The sequence below is a fragment of the Saccopteryx bilineata genome, chromosome 4 (genome assembly GCF_036850765.1).
Source record: "Saccopteryx bilineata isolate mSacBil1 chromosome 4, mSacBil1_pri_phased_curated, whole genome shotgun sequence".
Classification (NCBI taxonomy): domain Eukaryota; kingdom Metazoa; phylum Chordata; class Mammalia; order Chiroptera; family Emballonuridae; genus Saccopteryx; species Saccopteryx bilineata.
The window spans coordinates 262,652,826-262,674,766 of NC_089493.1; the positions used below are offsets into that span (position 1 = coordinate 262,652,826).

The window sequence follows — 21,941 nt, forward strand, 5'->3', positions numbered from 1 at the left end:
ATGTGTGTGCTTCTCTGAATTGAGGCTGCTCAGTAGAGTTGATTATATTTGCCAAGCATTCAAATTTTTTCCTACCCAGGGACCAAGTGTGGGCACCATCCTCAGGGAAGTGGGAATTATTTCAGAAGTAGATGATATTAGAAGTTGTGACTGGAGGTGTGGAGACCCTGAGCCCTAATCAGAGAAATTGCTACAAAGACAAGATGAAGGTTTTGAGAAGCAGGTTTCACTGGATTAGGATGTGCTGTACAACCTGATACCGTCTCCTGGAGGGATACCACATACCACAGGCATAAAGGACATGGCTAATCTATGCCAGGTTATTCTATGGCAGACACCAACATAGGAGCTTTTTTGTTTAAGCCTCAATACAATCAAAGGAGATTCTGTTGATAGTCCCATTTTACAGACAGGGAAACTGAGTGTTGGAAAGCTTAAATAACATTTCCTGGTTCACTTTCCCAAGTCCAAGGTTAAGTAACTTTCCCAAGGTGGCAGAGCAAGGATTGAAGCCCAGTCTGACTCCAAGGCCAAATAGGACATCCCCACACTGCTATGCCTCCCTACTTGAGGGAGAACAGCATTGAGGGCTGTGTTGTTAGGGCAGGGAGTTTTGTTCTCATTTCATCTGAAGCTCCAAGATATATATATTTAGAAATTGTCCATTTTCCTTCTACCCTGAATGCTGTCTGTTTCTGACCTTTTATTGTGGTTATTAGATGACTCTGCTTCCCACCCCACATAACTGCTCTTTTCCCACAATGTCTTTGGAGGTGATCCACACATGGGAAAGAGATCTGAGCCATTGTCTACTGAGGATAAATGGAACATATTCCTAAGTCCTCTAAAAAGGGTCCTTGCCCCTTCCTGTTGTTAATATTCAGGGTTTCTTGAAGAGGAGCCACAAAGGAATGAGTCAGCAACAATACTGCAAGTGGAGGACCCCCAGGTCCCAATTCCAGATCCTTCCCCAGGTCCTCCGATGGTAATGGGTTATCAGAACCCACTTATTAACTTAATTTGCCGCTCAACTGGAACTGGAGTGGAGGAGAGATCTCAGCATGGTCAACCTGAATTGCTAGTTGCAGCAGCTATAGAATTTGAGAATGGATAGGAGGCTCAGGTATTAGGAAAGTTACAGCTTTTTCTGTTATGATCTGATTTTCTCTAAAGTGTAGCTACAATCCTCTGAACTATCATTTTGTTTCTTTCTTATTCTTTGCCTGGAAATTGAGACGGGGAACACCTGATGGATCCGATTACAAAATCTCACAGCAGCCGTGAGGTTTTTTCTTGGAGATATTTTGCTTAATTCCATCCATTGTTAATCTCTCTGTCAGAAAATGCCTTGGCTGAGATCAAGCAGGCGTCTTTTTAGTCTGATTGTGCTCTGAAATCCCAGGTTTCTCTTTGGTTTGTCTGATTCTAGTTTCTGTTTAGTTTTTGTTGGTTGTTTTCTAAAATGTGATTTTTTAAGGCCTGAATTAAGTTTTTGCATACAAAAATTTGAAATGCTGACTCTTATATTGAAAAAATAGTTTCATTTCTACATTTTTTTGCTTTAAAATTGGAACTTTTAGGCCCTGGCCGATTGGCTCAGTGGTAGAGCGTCGGCCTGGCGTGCGGAAGTCCCGGGTTCGATTCCCGGCCAGGACACACAAGAGAGGTGCCTTCTGCTTCTCCACCCCTCCCCCTCTCCTTCCTCTCTGTCTCTCTCTTCCCCTCCCGCAGCCTAGGCTCCATTGGAGCAAAGATGGCCTGGGCGCTGGGGATGGCTCTATGGCCTTTGCCTCAGGTGCCAGAGTGGCTCTGGTCGCAACAGAGCAATGCCCTGGATGGGCAGAGCATCGCCCCCTGGTGGGCGTGCTGGGTGGATACCGGTCGGGCGCATGCGGGAGGCTGGATGACTGCCTCCCCGTTACCAGCTTCAGAAAAATACAAAAAAAAAAAATGGAACTTTTAAGGAGCGCTTATTTAAATTTAAGTTGAATAGAATGTGGATCCTTAAGACTTGCTAATTTGGTTGGTGCATTGTAAGGTATATTCAGACTTAGAAGTCAAATAGTAATTCAAGTATTAAGATTAATCAAAATTATGTGTTATTCTTGTGTTTCTGTGCTGGAAATTGTCTTTTTTGTGTGTGTAAAGATGTGCTCAGAACAGACACTTCTCCCAGGAAGAGATACAAATGGCCAACAGATATATGAAAAGATGCTCAGCTTCATTAGTTATTAGAGAAATGCAAATCAAAACTACAATGAGATACCACCTCACCCCTGTTAGATTAGCTATTATCAACAAGACGGGTAATAGCAAATGTTGGAGAGGCTGTGGAGAAAAAGGAACCCTCATTCACTGTTGGTGGGACTGTAAAGTAGTACAACCATTATGGAGGAAAGTATGGTGGTTCCTCAAAAAACTGCAAATAGAACTACCTTATGACCCAGCAATCCCTCTACTGGGTATATACCCCAAAACCTCAGAAACATTGATACGTGAAGACACATGTAGCCCCATGTTCATTGCAGCACTGTTCACAGTGGCCAAGACATGGAAACAACCAAAAAGCCCTTCAATAGAAGACTGGATAAAGAAGATGTGGCACATATACACTATGGAATACTACTCAGCCATAAGAAATGATGACATCAGATCATTTACAGCAAAATGGTGGGATCTTGATAACATTATAAGGAGTGAAATAAGCAAATCAGAAAAAAACAAGAACTACATGATTCCATACATTGGTGGAACATAAAAATGAGACTAAGAGACATGGACAAGAGTGTGGTGGTTACCAAGGGTGGGGGGGGAGGGAGGACATGGGAGGGAGGGAGGGAGAGAGTTAGGGGGAGGGGGAGGGGCACAGAGAACTAGATGGAGGGTGACGGAGGACAATCTGACTTTGGGCGAGGGGTTTGCAACATAATTTGATGACAAAATAACCTAGACATGTTTTCTTTGAATATATGTACCCTGATTTATTAATGTCATCCCATTACCATTAATAAAAATTTATTAAAAAAAAAAAAAAAAAAAAAAGATGTGCTCAGATCTGGGAAACAAAGGAATTAAGCAAAATTAAGCAGGGCCCTGATAAGTCATTTCAAGAATTTGTCTCAAGCTGCTTCAGGGAGTTGGCTGCTTGTCAGGCCACATCCTGCAAAAGGGGCCCTGAGGAAAGTGGGAATTTGGCTCCTCTGATGCCCTGAAATACTAATTACTCTGAACATTTAATCTCAAAAAATTGGGAGGTGTTAGCTCAAACTGTTCTTTCAAAAGCGAACTATCTACAATTTATGATTTGGTGGGAGAATCAGGCTCATATTCAAGCTAATTGGAAAGCTAATGCTAACCCTCCTGATAATATTAACAACACCTTCCTATGATACTTTTTCTAGTACCCATTCTGGATATTTCCCTTTTATTATCAGCACTATGGCAAGAAGAATTTCATGTGGAAATAACTTCATGCGATAAGCTGGGCTTAGCACATCCCTTTTTAAACCTTCTGTGACCGCCTAGCTGGAAACTATGGTAAAAAACATGGATATTTCATATCAAAGGCAACTGAGAGGCCAAGAGAGGATTGTAGAGGAAGAAGAACCCATAATTTTCCAGTTTCAAGGAAAAGTAATGGTCCAGTATTGGGTGAAGCAGTGGCAGTTGCCTTCATAATTTGGCAGGGAAATGCTTTTCCAGGAAACATTATGGTCTCAGAAGCCAGAATGGCAAGAGACCGTTAATGATGTATTTTTAGATAAGGCTAGGCATGGCTCACTTTCCCACAGAGGGGCAGGACACATGCTGAATAGCTGTGATCTGGAATTGGGTTTTCTAGCTGGGTGTGTCAAGGCACTGAGGTGAATCAAACCCAACTGAGGACACCAGGAGGAAGTTCTGACCAGTGTGAAAATGAATGTTTGAGGGGTCTGGGACAGATAGGCAAAGTTGCTATTGGGAATCTCATACAAAGTAGAGACTCTATCATTAGCTGAGAATCCAGGAGAGGTGATATTGGGAAGTAGGTAGGCTGGCAGCATCCAGTAGTTCTGCCAGGAGGCATCTAGGACCCAACCACTGTGATCAGGAATAGGACATGGGCCTCAGGCTCTGGATGAGTGGCAGGGCCAAAGCCTTGTGCCAGTCCTAGTATCAGAGTACTAGGCAAATCCTAAACCAGGACATCAAACACAGGGAGAACGCAGGATTCCAGACATGGGAACTCAGATACAAGATGGAATGAAACCTGATCTTTGAAACCATACAGAAAGTCAGGTCACAGAACTGGTGCCCAGGGACAACCAGGGTGACTTTCTGCTGACCCAGTGGTCAGTTGGGTCCCTTTACATCCTTCCCTAATCTGAATAGACCTGCAAACAAGGGACAGCTCACCCACTAGAAGACCACCAGTGGTCCCAGCTAAGCAGAACTAATGAGGACTTAGCTCCCTCTCTCTCTCTGGGTTACCTCACTGAGGTCTAGCCACCACTCCTTTTCGTTCCAATGTTTAAAAGTTAAGGACAGGGCCCTGGCCGGTTGGCTCAGCAGTAGAGCGTCGGCCTGGCGTGCGGGGGGACCCGGGTTCGATTCCTGGCCAGGGCACATAGGAGAAGCGCCCATTTGCTTCTCCACCCCCCCTTCCTTCCTCTCTGTCTCTCTCTTCCCCTCCCGCAGCCAAGGCTCCATTGGAGCAAAGATGGTCCGGGCGCTGGGGATGGCTTCTTGGCCTCTGCCCCAGGCGCTAGAGTGGCTCTGATCATGGCAGAGCGACGCCCCGGAGGGGCAGAGCATCGCCCCCTGGTGGGCAGAGCGTCGCCGTGGTGGGCGTGCTGGGTGGATCCCGGTCGGGCGCATGCAGGAGTCTGTCTGACTGTCTCTCCCCGTTTCCAGCTTCAGAAAAATTAAAAAAAAAAAAAAGTTAAGGACAGAAGGAGGGGCTCCCTGGTTCAAACCTTGACTCACCAGGTCCAATAGTTTGTCTTTGAAGAGGAGCACTATAGATCTTTTTTAATTGTGCACATATATTCTCTAAAGACAAAAATTTATCTTCAAAATTCTAGTCTTATATAATCCATCCCCAGCCACTCAGCATCAAAGAACCTCAGGCTGACAGATGGATCTCAAGGGATCATCTAATCTGCCACTTCTCTAGACAACATTACCAGCAAGAGACTATCCATCTGCTCTTTGACCATCTTTGAAACTATTCCAGCCTGGGCCGGTTGTCTCAGTGGTAGAGCATCAGCCCAGCGTGTGTAAGTCCTGAGTTTGATTCCCAGTCAGGACACACAGGAAAAGTGACCATCTGCTTCTCCATCCTCCACCTCCCCCTTCTCTCTCTCTCTCTCTCTCTCTCTCTCTCTCTCTTTCTCACCCCTTCCCCTCCTGCAGCCATGGCTTGAACTGTTTGAGTCATTTGGCCCCAAGTGCTGAGGATGGCTCCATGGCTTTGCCTCAGGTGCTAAAATAGTTCAGTTGCCAAGCAACAGAGCAGTGGCCCCAGATGGGCAGAGCATCACCTTTTATGGGGCTTGCTGGGTGGATCCTGGCTGGGGCACATGAGGGAGTCTGTTTCTGCCTCCCTGTCTTCCACCTCTCACTTAATTAAAGAAGAAGAAGAGGAAGAGGAGGAGGAGGAGGGGAAGGAGGAGAAGGAAAAGGAGGAAGAGGAGGAGAAGAACAAGGAGGAGGAGGAGGAGAAGAAGAAGAAGGAGAAGAAGGAGATGATTTGGAGAAGGAGGAGGAGGAAGAAACCGTACCTATCTTTTTTCGGGTTTTTTTGTTTGTTTTTTTTTTATTTTTTATTATTTTTTTTTTTTTGTATTTTTCTGAAGTTAGAAACGGGGAGAGACAGTCAGACAGACTCCTGCATGCGCCTGACCGGGATCCACCCGGCACGCCCACCAGAGGGCGACGCTCTGCCCACCAGGGGGCGATGCTCTTCCCCTCCGGGCGTCGCTCTGCTGCAACCAGAGCCACTCTAGCACCTGGGGCAGAGGCCAAGGAGCCATCCCCAGCGCCCAGGCCATCTTTGCTCCAATGGAGCCTTGGCTGCGGGAGGGGAAGAGAGAGACAGAGAGGAAGGAGAGGGGGAGGGGTGGAGAAGCAGATGGGTGCCTCTCCTGTGTGCCCTGGCCGGGAATCAAACCCAGGACTTCCACATGCCAGGCTGACGCTCTACCACTGAGCCAACCGGCCAGGGTCTTTTTTTCTTTTAATGTTTCTTTTATTGATTTTATTTTATTTTGTTTGTTTTTTTGGAGGGGGGGTTGTATTTTTCTGAAGTTGGAAACGGGGAGGCAGTCAGACAGACTCCCGCATGTGCCCGACCGGGATCCACCCGGCTGCCCACCAGGGGGCGATGCTCTGCCCATCTAGGGCGTCGCTCTGTTGCAACCAGAGCCATTTTAGTGCCTGAGGCAGAGGCCACAGAGCCATCCTCAGTGCCCAGGCCAACTTTGCTCCAATGGAGCCTTGGCTGTGGGAGGGGAAGAGAGAGACAGAGAGGAAGGAGAGGGGGAGGGGTGGAGAAGCAGATGGGACCTCTCCTGTGTGCCCTGGCTGGGAATCAAACCCGGGACTCCCGCATGCCAGGCCGACGCTCTACCACTGAGCTAACCGGCCAGGGCCTATTTTATTGATTTTAGAGAGAGGTAGTGAGAGAGCAGGAGAGAAACAGGAACATCTGTTCCTGTATGCGCCCTGACCGGGGATCAAACTGGCAACCTATGGGCTTCAGGACAATGCTCTAACCAACTGAGCTATCTGGCCAGTGCAAAACTGTCCCTTTCTAAGGCAAAGCTTTTCCTTATACCGAGCAAGAACTGGCTTTCCTAATAACTCCCATACAGTGGTCTTTTGTGTTGTCAATTGGAATCTCAGAGGAGAAATCTATTTCCTTTTCTATTTGTGGAAGCCAGATTTAAGACTGTTACAGGCTGAATTGTGTCTCCCTTAAAATGCATATGATGAAGTCTTAACCCTCAGTAGTACCTCAAAATGTGACTATATTTGGAGATAGGGTCTGTAAAGCAGTAATTAAATTAAAATGAGGTCACATAGGTGGCCCCTAATCCAACATGACTGGTGTCCTTAAAAGAAGAGGAGATTTGGGTGCAGACACACGCAGAGGGAATGCCATGTGAAGACATAGGAAGAAGGAGGCCATCTACAGGAAAAGGAGAGAAGTCTCAGAAGAAACCAATCGTGCTGACACCTTGATCTTGGACTTCCAGCCTCCAGACCATAAGGCAATAAATGTCCGTCATTAAGCTGCCCATCTGTAGTAATTTGTCATGGCAGCCCCAGCAGACTAACACAGGCCCCCCTCAATGCCCCCACTTTAGAATAAGCAGACACTGCTCTTCTTGCTGAACCCCAGATAAGCTTCCATTTCTCCTTCTCTGTGTTGCTAACTGTCCTCTCCCTGTATTCTGATTTGTTCTGGTGCCCTAAAGGTGAAGCCCTGCACCCAAGTTAAATGACTATTGCAGAGGAAGGCATGCTTCTCACTTTATGTTTGGACTCTGTACTGCTGTACATGGAGCCTAAGGTCTTTTTAACTTCTATTGAATAGCACTCTTAGCTCACTTTGAGCTTAAATTCACGAAGAGCCCCAGGCTTGTTCACTGCTATTGCTGCTGTAAAGTCACATCTTCCACTTCCAGTTCTTTCTTACTTATTTTTTCAGACTGGTGTTCCATCTTGGACAGCAGTCACAGGGTTATTTTGTAAACATTTCCACCTACTTGCAGGACATTTGACCCTGTTATACTTTAACTCATCCATTCCCTGTTTGTGATTTTTTTTTTCTGGGGAAGTGAGGAGGAGGATCAAGGATTGGTTTTCTGCCTTCAACATACTAGTGAATACCATTAGTTTAAGGTCATGCACAAATCTAATTCACTAACATTCTCATATATGACATTGCTAAAACAGGAAACAGGTCAAATAAAACACAGATAAGAGGATCCTGTTGAACAGAAAACAACAGGACAGAACCCAGTAGTAGCTGACTCTGAAGACTCCATTCAAAGTTGATGTGAATTTGTTAATATAACTTGGGTCTGGTAATTCAACCAACTAAACAGTCTATCCAACTGCCCTTACCTACCTTCCATCCATTTAGCAATCACTCATTGAGGACCATACTTCTCCAGCTTGTCCCACTAGAATAAAATCCATAAACTGACTATCTTGTCTATAATGCAGTATCTCTAGATCTCTGTCCTCTGTACTCTAGTAGAGCTTCTTAATTCTAGTGTTTCAAGATTTAATGATTAGCCCTGGCTGGTTTGCTCAGTGGATAGAGCATCGGCTCAGCAAACCGACATCCCAGGTTCGATTCCCAGTCAGGGCACATGAGAGAAGTGATCATCTACTTCTTTTCCTCTCCTTCCCCTTTCTTTCTCTCTTTTTTTTTCCACAGTCAATGGCTAGATTGGTTTGAGTATCAGCCCACGGTGCCTAGGACAGCTTGGTTGATTTGAGCATAGTACCCAGATGGTGGTTTCTGGGTGGATCCTGGTCAGGGCGCATGCAGGAGTCTGTTTCTGTATCTCCACCACTCTCACTTAAAAAAAAGAAAAAAAGATTAAATGATTAAGTCTGTTTTACTCTATTCATGCCATCTATAATTTTTCAGACTTATAAGTCTTAAATATATGTCCTCCTGGATTTCTACTTCTGGCCAATGGCAGATGAGATGATCAAAGAAACTTCTCTCATGTATCACACAAAAAGTATGGGCAAAAGGCATCATTTTTAATGCATGAATGAGCTATTAGGAAATTAAGAGAACTCTTTAGAGGCCAGAAATGACAAGAAAGCACTAATTCAGAGGAATAAACACAGCCTCGAGAGACTTTTCCCTGAAGTGTCTGCTCTTTAATAGACCACACATGTGGGGGACACAGACAAAATTGGGGATCTGAGACCTCTGCCTAAAGCTTGGCACCTCAAAGAACTCTGAGGGGTAAATAAAAATAAAATTCATGCCTGACCTGTGGTGGCGCAGTGGATAAAGCGTCGACCTGGGAACACTGAGGTCGCTGGTTCAGAGCCCTGCACTTCTCTGGTCAAGGCATATATGGGAGTTGATGCTTCCTGCTCCTCTTTCCTCTCTGTCTCTGTCTCTCTCTCTCTCTCTCTCTCTCTCCCCCTCTCCCTCCCTCCTCTCTAAAATGAAATCCCCCCCAAAAAAAATAAAATTCACACCAAGGTAGAAAACAGTGGGGATATGTCACCTTGGAAAAATTGGGCCTTGGAAAATTCCTAACCACAAAGCCACCCTCACAAAGGTTTGGAGTCTGAAATCATGCTATCTGAGTGACCCAAAAGAGTGCTAGCTAAATTTAGTTTTATAGTGATTCTGATTTACTAATGTTGCTTAGTACAAGACTGAATCAAATGCAGATTGTCACTAAAAATCCCAGGCTCAACTGGCTCCAGAGAATCCTGCGGACCTCAGAATGAAAAGTTACTAGAGATCCTGGCTGGTTGCTCAGTGGATAGAGTGTTGGCCCAGTGTGCAGACATCCCAAGTTCGATCCCCACTCAGGGCACACGAGAAGAAACCATCTGCTTCTCTTCCCCACCTTCTTCTCCTTCTCTCTCTCTTCTCCTCTCACAGCCATTGGCCTGATTGGTTCCAGCATCAGCCCCACACACTGACAACTCAGTTGATTCAAGCATTGGCACCAGATGGAGGTTGCTGGGTGGATCCTAGTCGGTGTGCGTGTGAGAATCTGTACCTCTATCTCCCCTACTCTCACTTAAAAGAAAAGAAAAGTCACTAGACAAATGAGATCATGCCCAAGGACACTTGTGCCTGTTAGTAATACATTTGAGGTGTGTCCCTTCAGTATTAACTCCACCAGCTTTCACAACTCAGAAGTCAAGCTTGGGATCCCAGTTTCTACAGTGCTCTTCAGAAACTTGTATTTGTTCAGGGAAGCCTGCCAGTCCTCAAGCACAGCATCTATTTGTCATAATAAACCATTATATTTAGTGGTACTTTTAATACTTTCACTTTTGAGTTCTTTCAGAAAACTGCCACCATATGTGCTGCCCCTGTGTGTAAGTAAGAAAAGTAAGAAATGACAAGAAAGCACTAATTCAGAGGAATAAACACAGCCTCGAGAGACTTTTCCCTGAAGTGTCTGCTCTTTAATAGACCACACATGTGGGGGACACAGACAAAAGTGGGGATCTGAGACCTCTGCCTAAAGCTTGGCACCTCAAAGAACTCTGAGGGGTAAATAAAAATAAAGCTATGTCTGCTTTCTTTGGTCCGCCTTGTGGTTTCTTTGGGATCCCACAACACCACCAGATCAATTTTCCAGTTCTGGACTTCCTAAGTTACAGTGGTGGAGGCAAAGAATTATAAAATTTTCCTTGCTCTTAAAAGGGGACACAAGACAGAAGACAGCCGAGTCCCTTTTATATCCTTGGGATATGGATGTGGAAGAGATGACTGGAGCTGTGGCAGCCATCTTGAGACCATGAGGGGAAGTAGCCAAAAGTAATTGCATTGTGTGCTACAGTTGTTCTCACTTGTCTTTTAACTTTGTAAGAGGTATTTTTTTCTTTTTAAAGACTGGTTTTAACAGGATTTTAATTTTAAAATCTACCATTTTTATGGCTTCTATTTATGGATTGTTTGAATTGGAACTTTGGGTGGTAAGTGATGAAAATTAAACTAAAATAAGCTTAGGCAAAAATGAGAATTTATTAATTCACCTAACTGAAAAGGATAGGCATATAACCTAGCATTACAGGAATCAGGGACTGGGCACCACCTTTTTGCTTCTCAATTTGCTTTTCTCTCCTTGTCAGCTTTATTTTCCCACAATAGCTATATCCATAAGGTTAGATTCATTTCCAAAGGCAGTGCCAGAACATGTATCTCTTCAGTTTCATGAACAGAGATGGGGTTCAGAGAATCTCAAGGTGGCTCATATTGGTGGCCAGGGAAATGATTATCTCAGTTTGGATGAGGAATTCATCTCTAGCCCAGCCACCATGGCCAGGAAGATGGATTCACATAAGAAGACACTTCCTGGTCAAACCACATGTCCATGGAAGGGGAAGGTGAGAGTGGAAGAAATTTCTCAGAAGAGGGAGCTTCTGGGCAGACATGCCAATGGATACCTACCTAAGGTGTCATCCTTAATCTCCTTGTTCTCCAAAGAGTACAAATGGTCATGCTTTTTTCTTCTATTATGCATATGATTTTACATTTAATTTTTTTAATCTATCTGGAATTTATTTTAATGTAAGTATAAAATACACATCTAATATCTTTTCCAAATTGGTAGCCAATTGTTCCAATATACAATCATGAAATAAGGCACATAGAAATATGTATATTTACTTTATTTGTATTATATTTTATATTTAGATATTTCTAGATATTCACTAATAATTTTTTTCTCTCTGTTTCTCCTATTACTTCATATAAAGACTGTTGTTAATTTTACATCAGTAATGATTAATTTACATTTCAGATTTTAGGTTACAGACTATGCAGGTGACAGATTGGAACTGAATGAAAAGAGAAATTGACAACACCCAATGGCAGATACAGTGACTAATGGGACTTTGTGGAAAAGGGAAAAAACATTTTGTTTAAGGGGTAGCTGAGTCATCTTCAGTGAAAGCACAACATAGTTTGTTTTTACTGTTGTTGTGTGGAAGTTAAATCTGGATGAAAAGGAAAACAGCTGCAATGGATTCTGCCTGTCTGCTCTCCGCTCGCAAGCTCAATTCCTCTCTTCCATGTTCCACTCTGTATTGAAGAAGTCTGGGACCCTGCAAGTTACACTTTCTGAACTCATTTGCCAACAAGTGATTCTGCTGTCATTTTCTGTGGGGTTAGTGGCAGCAGCAACAGCCTGGATGGTGCTGATGGCAAGCCAGCAAGATGACAGCTGGTGATGAAACAGTGTCCAGGGGTGCTGGTTAGTAGGAGCCCAGAACCTGGGGGTGATGTACAGCCCAACGGGAGGGTTGGAAGGACACTCCCCTCAGGGAATTGTGGTAGAAAGAGTGATTACCCCTGCCCCAAATATCTGTGTCTTGATCCCCAAAACTGTGACTATATTATCTTTCATGATAAAAAGGGCTTTGCAGATGTGATTAAATTCAGAATCTCAAAATAGGGAAATTATCCTGGATTATCTGAGTGGTCTCAGTGTTATCACAGGGTCCTTATATGAGTGAGGTGGAAGTCTCAGAGTCAGAGGGTGAAGATGTGAGGATGGAAGTAGAGATCAGAGAAAGGAAGATTTGAAGATTTGAAGATGGAGGCAGGGGTCACAAGCCAAGAAATGCAGGTGGCCTAGAGAAGATGGAAAATACAGGAAATGGATTCCCTCTAACCCAGTGGTCCCCAACCTTTTTTGGGCCATGGACCGGTTTAATGTCAGAAAATATTTTCATGGACTGGCCTTTAGGGTGGGACAGATAAATGTACCACGTGACCAAGACAAGCGTCAAGAGTGAGTCTTAGACGAATGTAACAAAGGGAATCTGGTCATTTCTTAAAAATAAAACATTGTTCAGACTTAAATATAAATAAAACGGAAATAATGTAAGTTATTTATTCTTTCTCTGCGGACCGGTACCAAATGGCCCACAGACCGGGACCGGTCCGCCACCCGGGGGTTGGGGACCACTGCTAAGGAATGCAGCCTTGATGACACCTCTATTTAAGCCCCTTAAGACTCAATTTTGGCCTGACCAGGCAGTGACACAGTGGATAGAGCATTAGCCTAGGATACTGAGGACCGAGGTTCAAAACCCTGAGGTTGTTGGGTTGAGCATGGGCTCATTTGGCTTGAGTGTGGGCTCACCAGCTTGAGCATGAAGTTGCTGGCTTGAGCATGGAATCATAGACATGACCCCATGGTCACTGGCTTGAGCCCAAAGGTAACTGGCTTGAAGCCCAAAGTCACTGGCTTGAGCAAGGGGTCATTGGCTCAGCTGAGCCCCCCAGTTAAGAAAGCAATCAATGAACAACTAAAGTGGCAGAACTATGAGTTGATGCTTCTCATCTCTCTCCTTTCCTGTCTGTCTGTCTCTGACTCTTTCTGTCCCCTCTTGCTAAAACAGAAAAAAGACCCAATTTTGGAATTGTGATCTCCAGAATTATAAGAGAAAAAATTTGTAATGATTTAAGCCACTAAATTTGCAGTTATGGTCCTGGCCAGTTTGCTCAGTGGATAGATCGTCAAACCAGCATATGAAAATCCCAGGTTCAATTCTTGGTCAGGGCACTAAAGAGAAGTGACCATCTGCTTCTCTCTCCCTCCCTCTCCCCCTTCTCTCCCTCCTCCATTTCTACAACCAGTGGCTTGATTGGTCTGAGTGTTGGCCTCAGGCACTGAGGATAGCTAGGTACTGGAGCATTACCCCAAACCCCAGACGGGGTTGCTGAGTGGATCCCTATGGGGCACATGCAAGAGTCTGTCTCACTATCTCCCCTCCTCTCACTTAAAAAAAATCAGCTATTTGTTATAGAAGTAATAGAAAACTAACACAGAAACTAATTAGCCACAGGTAAAAGGCTTCTAGAAATTAACCTTTAGGAATCTTCTAGAGGGAAAAGTTGGTTGGCAGGTCAGTCACAATACAGTGACAGCCACCAGCATTCAGTGAAACTGCTTTATCTAATTTTACTTATTCGTATATGCCCTAAGGCCTGTGAGACTGGAACGGTGGCCACAGGGAGCTCTCTGGCAGCATCACACTGTGCTTGGAAGTGCAGTCTCCAAGGCACAAGACTTGTTTGCCAGCTTTTCACATGCTGTGGGCACTGTCTCAGGAAGTTTCTCAGACCTTTGTGCAAGTAAACCTGAGAAGGACACATTCCTCCAGTTCAAAAGGGCCAGACATGCTTGAACCCCCAAAGTGGATTCAGATCAGAACCATGGTGACACCTCCTCACCATCTATATCCATGTTATCCTCACAATCACCTTTGAGGTAGGTACCACTGCCCCTCGTTTGGAACTGAAGAACTGTATTTACTAGGGCTGCCATAACAAACTGCCACACACAGATATCTACTGTCTTATACTTTTGGAGGCTAGACGTTCAAGATCAAGGTGTTGGCAGGTTGGTTCTTTCTGCGGGCTGTCTGTGGCTTGCTGATGGCCAACTTTTCCATGTGTCTCTTCACATTGTCTTTCCTCTGTGTGTGTGTGTGTCTAAATGTCCTTCTGTTATAAAAACACCAGTCATATCGAATTTGGGCCTGGCCCTAACTTAATTACCTTTGTAAAAACCCTAACCCAGCCTGACCTGTGGTGGCGCCGTGGATAACGCGTTGACCTGGAAATGCTGAGGTCGCCGGTTCGAAACCCTGGGCTTGCCTGGTCAAGGCACATATGGGAGTTGATGCTTCCAGCTCCTCCCCCCTTCTCTCTCTCTGTCTCTCTCTCTCCTCTTTAAAAATGAATTTAAAAAAAAAGAAAAAAATTGAAAAGAAAAAAGAAAAAAATGTTTAAAAAAAAACAAAACCCTAGCCCAAAATATGATCACTTTTTGAGGTACTGGGTTTTAGGACTCTAACATACCTTTTTTTGGAGGACACAAGTCAACCCATCACAGGAGCAAAGGCTCAGAGAGATTAACTAATTTGCCCAAACTCACACAGCAAGTTAGTATTCCAGCAGGATTTAAAACCCAATCTGTGGTGTCTTCCCCGTGTAGCCACCAGACATAGCAGAGAAAAGTTGTGGCTTATAGATTTTTGCCTTCTAAGTTGAGTTTCTTAATTCCTCATGGTTTCTGGGAAATGTTTTCCATGTCTTTGGGAAAAAGAATGGTTTTTCTGTTATCCACCAGCCTGACCAGTTGGCAGCTCACAGAATCCTTGGGACTTTGTTCATCGTCATTACACTCCCCATGGTATTGAGGGCCACAAAGAGTTGGGGAGGTTGGTTCTAGTATAAGGTGGTGATGCCAAGAATTAAAAACAACCAGCTGCATCCATCAATGTCCTCACTGAGGGCCTAATGAGGACCCACCTCCAGGACGCACAATTTCCTCATGCATTGTGAAAGAAAAAAGAGTCTATTTTTTGAAAGGGAAGGGATTGCAACTGTGTTTTCCACAGAATGCTGTTGAGGAGGATCAGCATTCATTTCCCATGCAGACGATTCTTTGTTTAGGGAAACTTGTTTAAGAAAAGGGAGACCCCTTGGCCATGGGCTCTTTAGACAAGAGTTTGCACACACTACCTTTCAGCAAACCTTTCTGCTCCCAACTCAGAGTGGGTGTGTGTATGTGTGCAAATGCAAATGCGCTGTGCGAGTGTGCCCCAATATGTTTGCTGAGTACCATTTAAAAACAAAGAAATTTAATCTAAAAATCCCGTTTCTCTTTTTTCCTTGAAAAAAAAAAATAGTTTATCTGGTAATTCTGGGTCTACACCCCACATGGCAACAGTTGCCTGAAGAGTGACTTCCTCCCTCAGCCAGGTCACATGCTCAGCAAATGGGTGGGTACCTAAGTCCTACTGCACAGTCAGGTAAGAATTAAATTTATTCCAGCCATTGTCTGCTTGGCCCCTGTGCATTTGGGAGTGGGGTGAGGCACACTGAGGTACATAAAGAGAAATCAATGCTCAGTAGAATAAAAGCTCCAAGAGACAGTTAGTGTCCTAGAAAAAAAAGGAGATGTAAGGAGGATTTGGATGAAGCAAAGGGCTTGGGGAGCTCTGGGGCTAAGCATCAGAGAGTGGGCCAGGGATAAACTTCTGAGGCTGAGAGGACTAAAAATGTTGAAAATTCACTTTGAGGTTGATTCCGGTCTTCACTATTATAATCTTCCTCATTGACTCAGAAATCTAGAATTAAATCTACTGTGCACAACAGTCTTGTGTTAGGGACTTTCACGGGTCCCAAAGTGAAGAAAAGGCTATTCCAAGCCAGGGGACACAGAGAAGACAGCAACAAACAGTGGCATTTAGGAGCAACAGGAGAAGTAGTAACAACACAGTTGACCTCAGAGCAGGCTTGAGACAACCCTATTTTCCACTAGAAGAGAGTATCTTTCGGAAGAGGGCCCACACAGAGCCCTTAATTCTTGACGTGGGAAATCTGCAAACAGGCCAGAGAAGTGTGTTTACGTGGCAAGGGATTACACATCAGTTCATTTTACATTTTGGTGACTCACATTGGCTACTGTAAACTTCTTGTAGACCAGCACGATGTCACTTTTGCATTCTCCAAAATCAAGCATAATCTCTGATACATAATAGATGATAAATGGCTATGAATAAGTTAAGTTCTGCCATAATTATGATGTGATCTAATAAATTAAGCAAGGTCAGTAGAAAGATATTTGTCACCCTTCTGGTGTAAGTAACTTTGTGCAGGATAAAGATAAGAATATAACCTCTTCAGGCCCTGGCCAGTTGGTTCAGTGGTAGAGCACTGGCCCAGCACATGGATGTCCTGGGGTTGATTCCCAGTCAGGGTACACAGGAGAAGTGCCCATCTGCTTCTCCACCCTCGCCTCTCTCTCTCTCTCTCTCTCTCTCTCTCTCTGTCTCTCTTCCCCTCCAGCAGCATGGCTCAATTGGAGCAAGTTGGCCCCGGGAAGCTGAAGATACCAGTCAGGGCATATGTGGGAGTCTGTCTCTGCCTAACCTCCTCTCACTAAATGAAAAAAATAAATTGGGAAAGAAATATGGTAATATATATTTCTTAAAGTTCATACTTATAAGCCTGACCAGGCAGTGGCACAGTGGATAGAGCATCAGAATGGGACACAGAGGACCCAGGTTTGAAACCCCGAGGTCGCCAGCTTGAGTGTGGGCTCACCAGCTTGAGTGCGGGGATCACTGGCTTGAGCATGGGATCATAGACATGACCCCATAGTTGCTGGCTTGAGCCCAAGGGTTGCTGGCTTAAAGCCCAAGGTTGCTGACTTGAGCCCAAGATCACTGGCTTAAGCAAGGGGTCACTTGCTCTGCTGTAGCCCCCCAGTCAAGGCACATAAGAGAAAGCAATCAAGAACAACTAAGGTGCTGCAATGAAAACTTGATTCTTCTTATCTCTCTCCCTATCTATCCCTCTCTCTCTGTCTCTGTCACACACACAAAAAAAGTTCATATCTATTAACTCAATAAATCCACTCATCAGAATCAAAAGACATTTGCATAAGAATCTTTATTTAAATATTTTTTAAACTAGCCAAACTTTGGGAGTATTCTACATGTCTAGAAGTAGAAGAATTATTAAATAATTAATAGTACAGCTCCTTGATGGGATACTATATAGCTCTTAAAATAATTATCCATTCTATGTAGCAAAATTAAAGATGTTAATGATATGATACCAAGTGTTTTTAAGTAGTACAGTACATATGATTTTCACATCAATTCCACTGGGTGGCAAGAAACAAAACTAAACTCTTTTGTTGGCCAGGGGTTTATTCTAAAGATATTCAGGGAAATAGGGGGACAAGGCATAATGGCATCTGCAGCAAAGTCAAGCAATGCAAGAATAAATATTGTTTGGGGCCCTCCATTATGCTGTGGGCCCTAAGTACTAGGTAGCTGGGCTCCTTCTGTGACCTCTGCTCTGCCATGTGGTGCATCGGTCTTGGTTTCTATATCTGTTTGTTTTTCTCTCAAGCCTCTGCTTACTCATAACTTCCAAGGCTTCATGGCTTCTATTACCTAATGGCTTCTGCTTAGTGATTTCTGCTTGCCCCTAGTTTTCCGTGTGTCTCACATTTAAACTCCCCAAGAAAGGGAAGCTTTGTTCTATTAGAGCTCTCAAGCCAGGCCACCTCTACAGTTCTAAAGGTCAGCATGTATGTAAATTATGCCCAAACCTAACGCAATCAGCTGTGGCCCAAAAAGTGGCCATATAGCATTAATGTGGTATTTCAAGCATACCAGTCACTTATCCAATACAACTACAGTATTGAACTGCTTAAAATAATAAATTAAATATATATAATACTGTACATATGGAAGTGGATAGGAAAGGGATAGATTAAAGCCATCATGGTCGGGTTAGGGATTAGAGGTGATTATTTTTCTCCATTTTGCAATTTTCATTTAATGATACTGTAATTGCTTTTTAGTTTTCAAGTATTTTTTAGAAAATAAACTCCTCTAAGTAATTTTAGTCATGCCAACCAAGCTACTGAGTTCAGTCTCTCCAAGTACTTGTCTTGGTACATAGAGCAAAGTCACAACCATTAAAGCCAGTGGTTACCCTTGCACATAAAATGGAACAATTTACTCGCCAGGTAAAGAAAGGTAAAGGCCATAATTGTAGGTTGTAAAAGCACTGTGAAGGTAAAAGTGTTTGTTATTACTATGAAAACTCCTTTTAAACTGCTATAATAGCATGTGCCACATAAGCAAAACACAGAACCTTATAACTAAGTTGGTTGTGGAAAGGCATCCTTTGTCCACCTGCCAAGTATTTAAAAATACCACCCACTCAATTGGCAGACATCTCCAGGGCCCAAGAGAAGAAGCTATCATGACAGTTTTTTGAAACCAGCCACCCCTGACTTCACTTTGATCCTCTTTCTACACCCTTGTTTCAGTTCGTCTGCCACAGACATACAATTACTAAATATTATTAATGCATGATGATAACTATAATTATTATCCGAGATGGAAGAGAGGCGAAACTGAATTTTCATATGTACTGGTGTCTCAGGGGGACAGTTTGTATTTCATAAAGCTTGAATCCCCTTCTTGTCGATCCCCAGCATTAACTCGGAGCGTACAAGCTGAAAGTAGGAAACTCAAAGCTGGAGGATCGATCACCCACAGAACAGAGGCGGGTCAAGCGATTCGGGAATCGATTAGCAAAATCCTCCCGCGCTCCTAGAGAGGACCCGGAAACGCAGCGCAGTCCCGGAAGGCAAGGTGCTGACACACTTCCGGTCTTTGTGACTCATTGTGTCTGTGTCGAGGCGTCGGGAGGGCCTTGGTCCTTGTGCAGCGCCCTTCGGCCGGCCTGCATCCCAGAGTCAGCTTCCCTTTCTCTCCCAGCTCCCCCAGGCCGCTGCCGAGGCTCACGGTGAGACTTGGGCCGGCCTTTGTGGAGGGCGGGCGGGGCCGCAGGGGTTGTGCGTGAGGGTGGGCTTCGCAACTGCGGCCCCGGGGTCCCCTCCAGGTGGCCCGGCCGGAATGTAAAGACAGTCCCTGTTCCCTCCCCAAACCCTGCTGTAGGAAGTGCCATCCCCCAAGGAGACCTCCCCGCCCCACCCCAGGTCCAGGCGGGGAGGAGTGAGGGTCTAGTGGCCGGGGGTGCTTAGGGATTGGGGAGAAGCCGGCTGCCGGCCCCTTCCGGGCCGCTCGCCCGCTGTGTCGACTTCATCGTTTGACGTTTCTGAGGACAGTGTTGTAACCGAACCCACGACCCCAGTCTGATTTTTCTGCTCTCCCTTCGTCGCCATTTGCTTTGATTCCAGTGAGATAGGGGGTCTTTGGCGGGGGGAGGGGGTCCTTCAGAACCTTGTAAAAAAACAGGGAAGGCCGAAAAGTGGGCACGTTTTCAAGGACAGCTTACAGGTTTCCAGATCACTGCTTCTCACTCCACCCCACCCCTGAATGGTGATTAAAGAGTAGTTGAAGCTTAGTCAGAGTGATTCGGATCTAGTAGAGATTATATACATTCCACTGTCTTTCAGCTTTATGGAATATTTTGAAGGCCTTTAGAAATGAGATGTCAGGAAGATTAGGTGGATTTTTCGATTCCTGGTACTCTGCTTGACTTGGCGTGGGTGAAAGTGAAGAGAATTTGTGTCATTAGGAGGCAGATTACCCGAGTGACCTTGGATAAGACAGTTCACGAAATGTCAGTTTTGTCGTTAATTAACTAGGTTTTCTCAAAGGCCCTTCCAATTTTAAAATTGATTTGATTAACGTGATTGAAAAATTCAGCTGCAATTTACTCTGACAGCGCCCCCTCCCCTCCCGGCCCCGCAGTGGCTCCAGTACACAATAAGATACTTTCATTATAGAGAGTGGCTGTTACATGGCCTGGGACCAAAGAAAGCATTTATTGTACAGGCCAGTGCTAGGCGGACTTGGAGGTGGTCAGTAAATACTTGTTGAATTGAATTGTGGAGAATTCATTGTAACCAATGAACAAAGCACTGTTACTATATATGTTGACTAAATGAAATACATAGCTTTATTACATAGGGAATCATAAGGACAATTTGCCCCAGAATGTTTCTCTCTTATTGACTCTGAATTACTATGCAATATTCTTGTTCATTAGGCAGTTTTCACCCATCTTAAAATGCATACAGGGAAGATAGCTGCTTCATACCATAGTCTTTTGCTTATTCTCTACTTGATCTAAGCATTTAAATTTTTTCTAACTTTATATTGCATCTAAGTAGTGTTAAATCTTAGCTTTTCATTCTGAGCTAGTAGCAATAGTCTTTAGGTAGTCAGCTGTCTTTTAAAGGTAGCTTTTTAAAAATACTTTAAAACAGTTTATAGCTCTGTTGAAAAATGGAAGGGGGCCGTTTGTTTAAACTTTGAAGACTACACCCTGGGAAAAATAATGGCCTGTTTAGAAAATAGCCTTTGGAAAAAAGTGAGTTTGTAACTCCGAGCCCTTTTGGTAAGAAAATCATTTGTATTTATCCGTGGTGAGAACTAGTTGCTGGGGGTAATCTTATGTAAATTGGCTAGAATGTCAGAATGTTTTTTGTTCAGAGGGACCCCAAAGGTAGTGTTCTACTCCTTCCAGTCCCCTCCTTCCTCCAATTTGACAGATAAGGATACTGAATGCCAGAGAGGTTAAATAACTCAGGGATGTGTAACTTATTTGTAAGAGACTCAAATTCAGGTCTCTCAACCTGTGCTACTTTCACTATTGCAGGATTTCTCCCATTGCTTAATCTTATAAGGCTGAAAATTGGAAAGTACAAGTTACATTTCTTAAAGTTACTGAAAATAATTAAAATACTTCTCTAGTGTCTACTAAATGCCAGATACTTGTAAGTGCTTTGTGCGTGTTAACTCATTTAATTCTCACAACTCAATGAGCAAATACCGTTTTTCATCCCCATTATACAGGTGAAGAAACATGCATAGAGATTAATTTGCTTAAAAGAATCAGCTGGTAAGTGTTGGAACAGCTTCCTGAAACTTCCAAGTAGCCAATTTGAGGGCAACATTGAATACTGTATTAATGAGCCAAAAAAAAAAAAGTAACATTGTAAATTTTGATTAATAAACTAATGCTTGCAGAGCCTCTTACTGAGTGATCTAATAATTACAAAGAAGCATACCTTTCATAATAGTACAGTTGAGAAGAGAAAGCATGAAAAATTATAGAAAAATGGCATAAGAACTTCAGAGCAAATGCTTGGTGCAGACCATTAGGGCCAAGAGTTGAAGGAGAGGAGAAAAGCAGTGCGCTCACGTCACCTGGGAAAACAAAACCCAGCCCCGCTCTGCTGCTGTGACTTTTCTCTTGCCCAGAGTAGGAGTAGAGAAATGTTGAGGGATGGGGAAGAGGGCATCTGTCTATGCCCTCATGTCTGTTCCTTTAGGTCTCACTTCCTCTTCGGAGTCTCTTATTAAATCCCACTGACCCAGAGTATCCCACTCTTTAGAACACTGGCGTAGGTGTGGAAACAAGTCAAGATTCCTTTATTCTCAATAAAGCTAAGACAGGATAGGATTTTCATGAAAAGATTTCTGATGGTAGGCTAGTTACTGCACTAGTTCTGCTCAGTAATCCTGTTTGAAGGTCCTACCAGGTTGATTTTAGATGATTCCCGTTTGTATCTTCTACTGTCCCCTTAGTCACACAGCTCTCTAGTGAAAACAGTAGATGTCAGATAAGGCCCATTTCTGAGTGATCATCCTTCATTGACCTTCCTCTTTGAATCTGCATGTGCACGTAAGCCCTTGTTTACTCCACATACTGG

At 44.0% G+C, this 21,941-nt stretch overlaps 1 protein-coding gene and 1 pseudogene across 1 annotated transcript in view; one reads left to right on the forward strand and one right to left on the reverse strand.

Annotated features, from left to right (window-relative positions):
* Positions 1 to 16,106, reverse strand: part of LOC136334293 (transformer-2 protein homolog beta pseudogene) — a 165,154-nt pseudogene extending 149,048 nt beyond the window's left edge.
* A 2,826-nt stretch (positions 16,107 to 18,932) lies between these two features.
* Positions 18,933 to 21,941, forward strand: part of ZKSCAN1 (zinc finger with KRAB and SCAN domains 1) — a 50,838-nt gene continuing 47,829 nt past the window's right edge. Inside the window, exon 1 of the mRNA XM_066276823.1 lies at positions 18,933 to 19,063. The gene's annotated coding sequence lies outside the window, so the exon portion shown is untranslated. The remainder of the gene's footprint in view (positions 19,064 to 21,941) is intronic.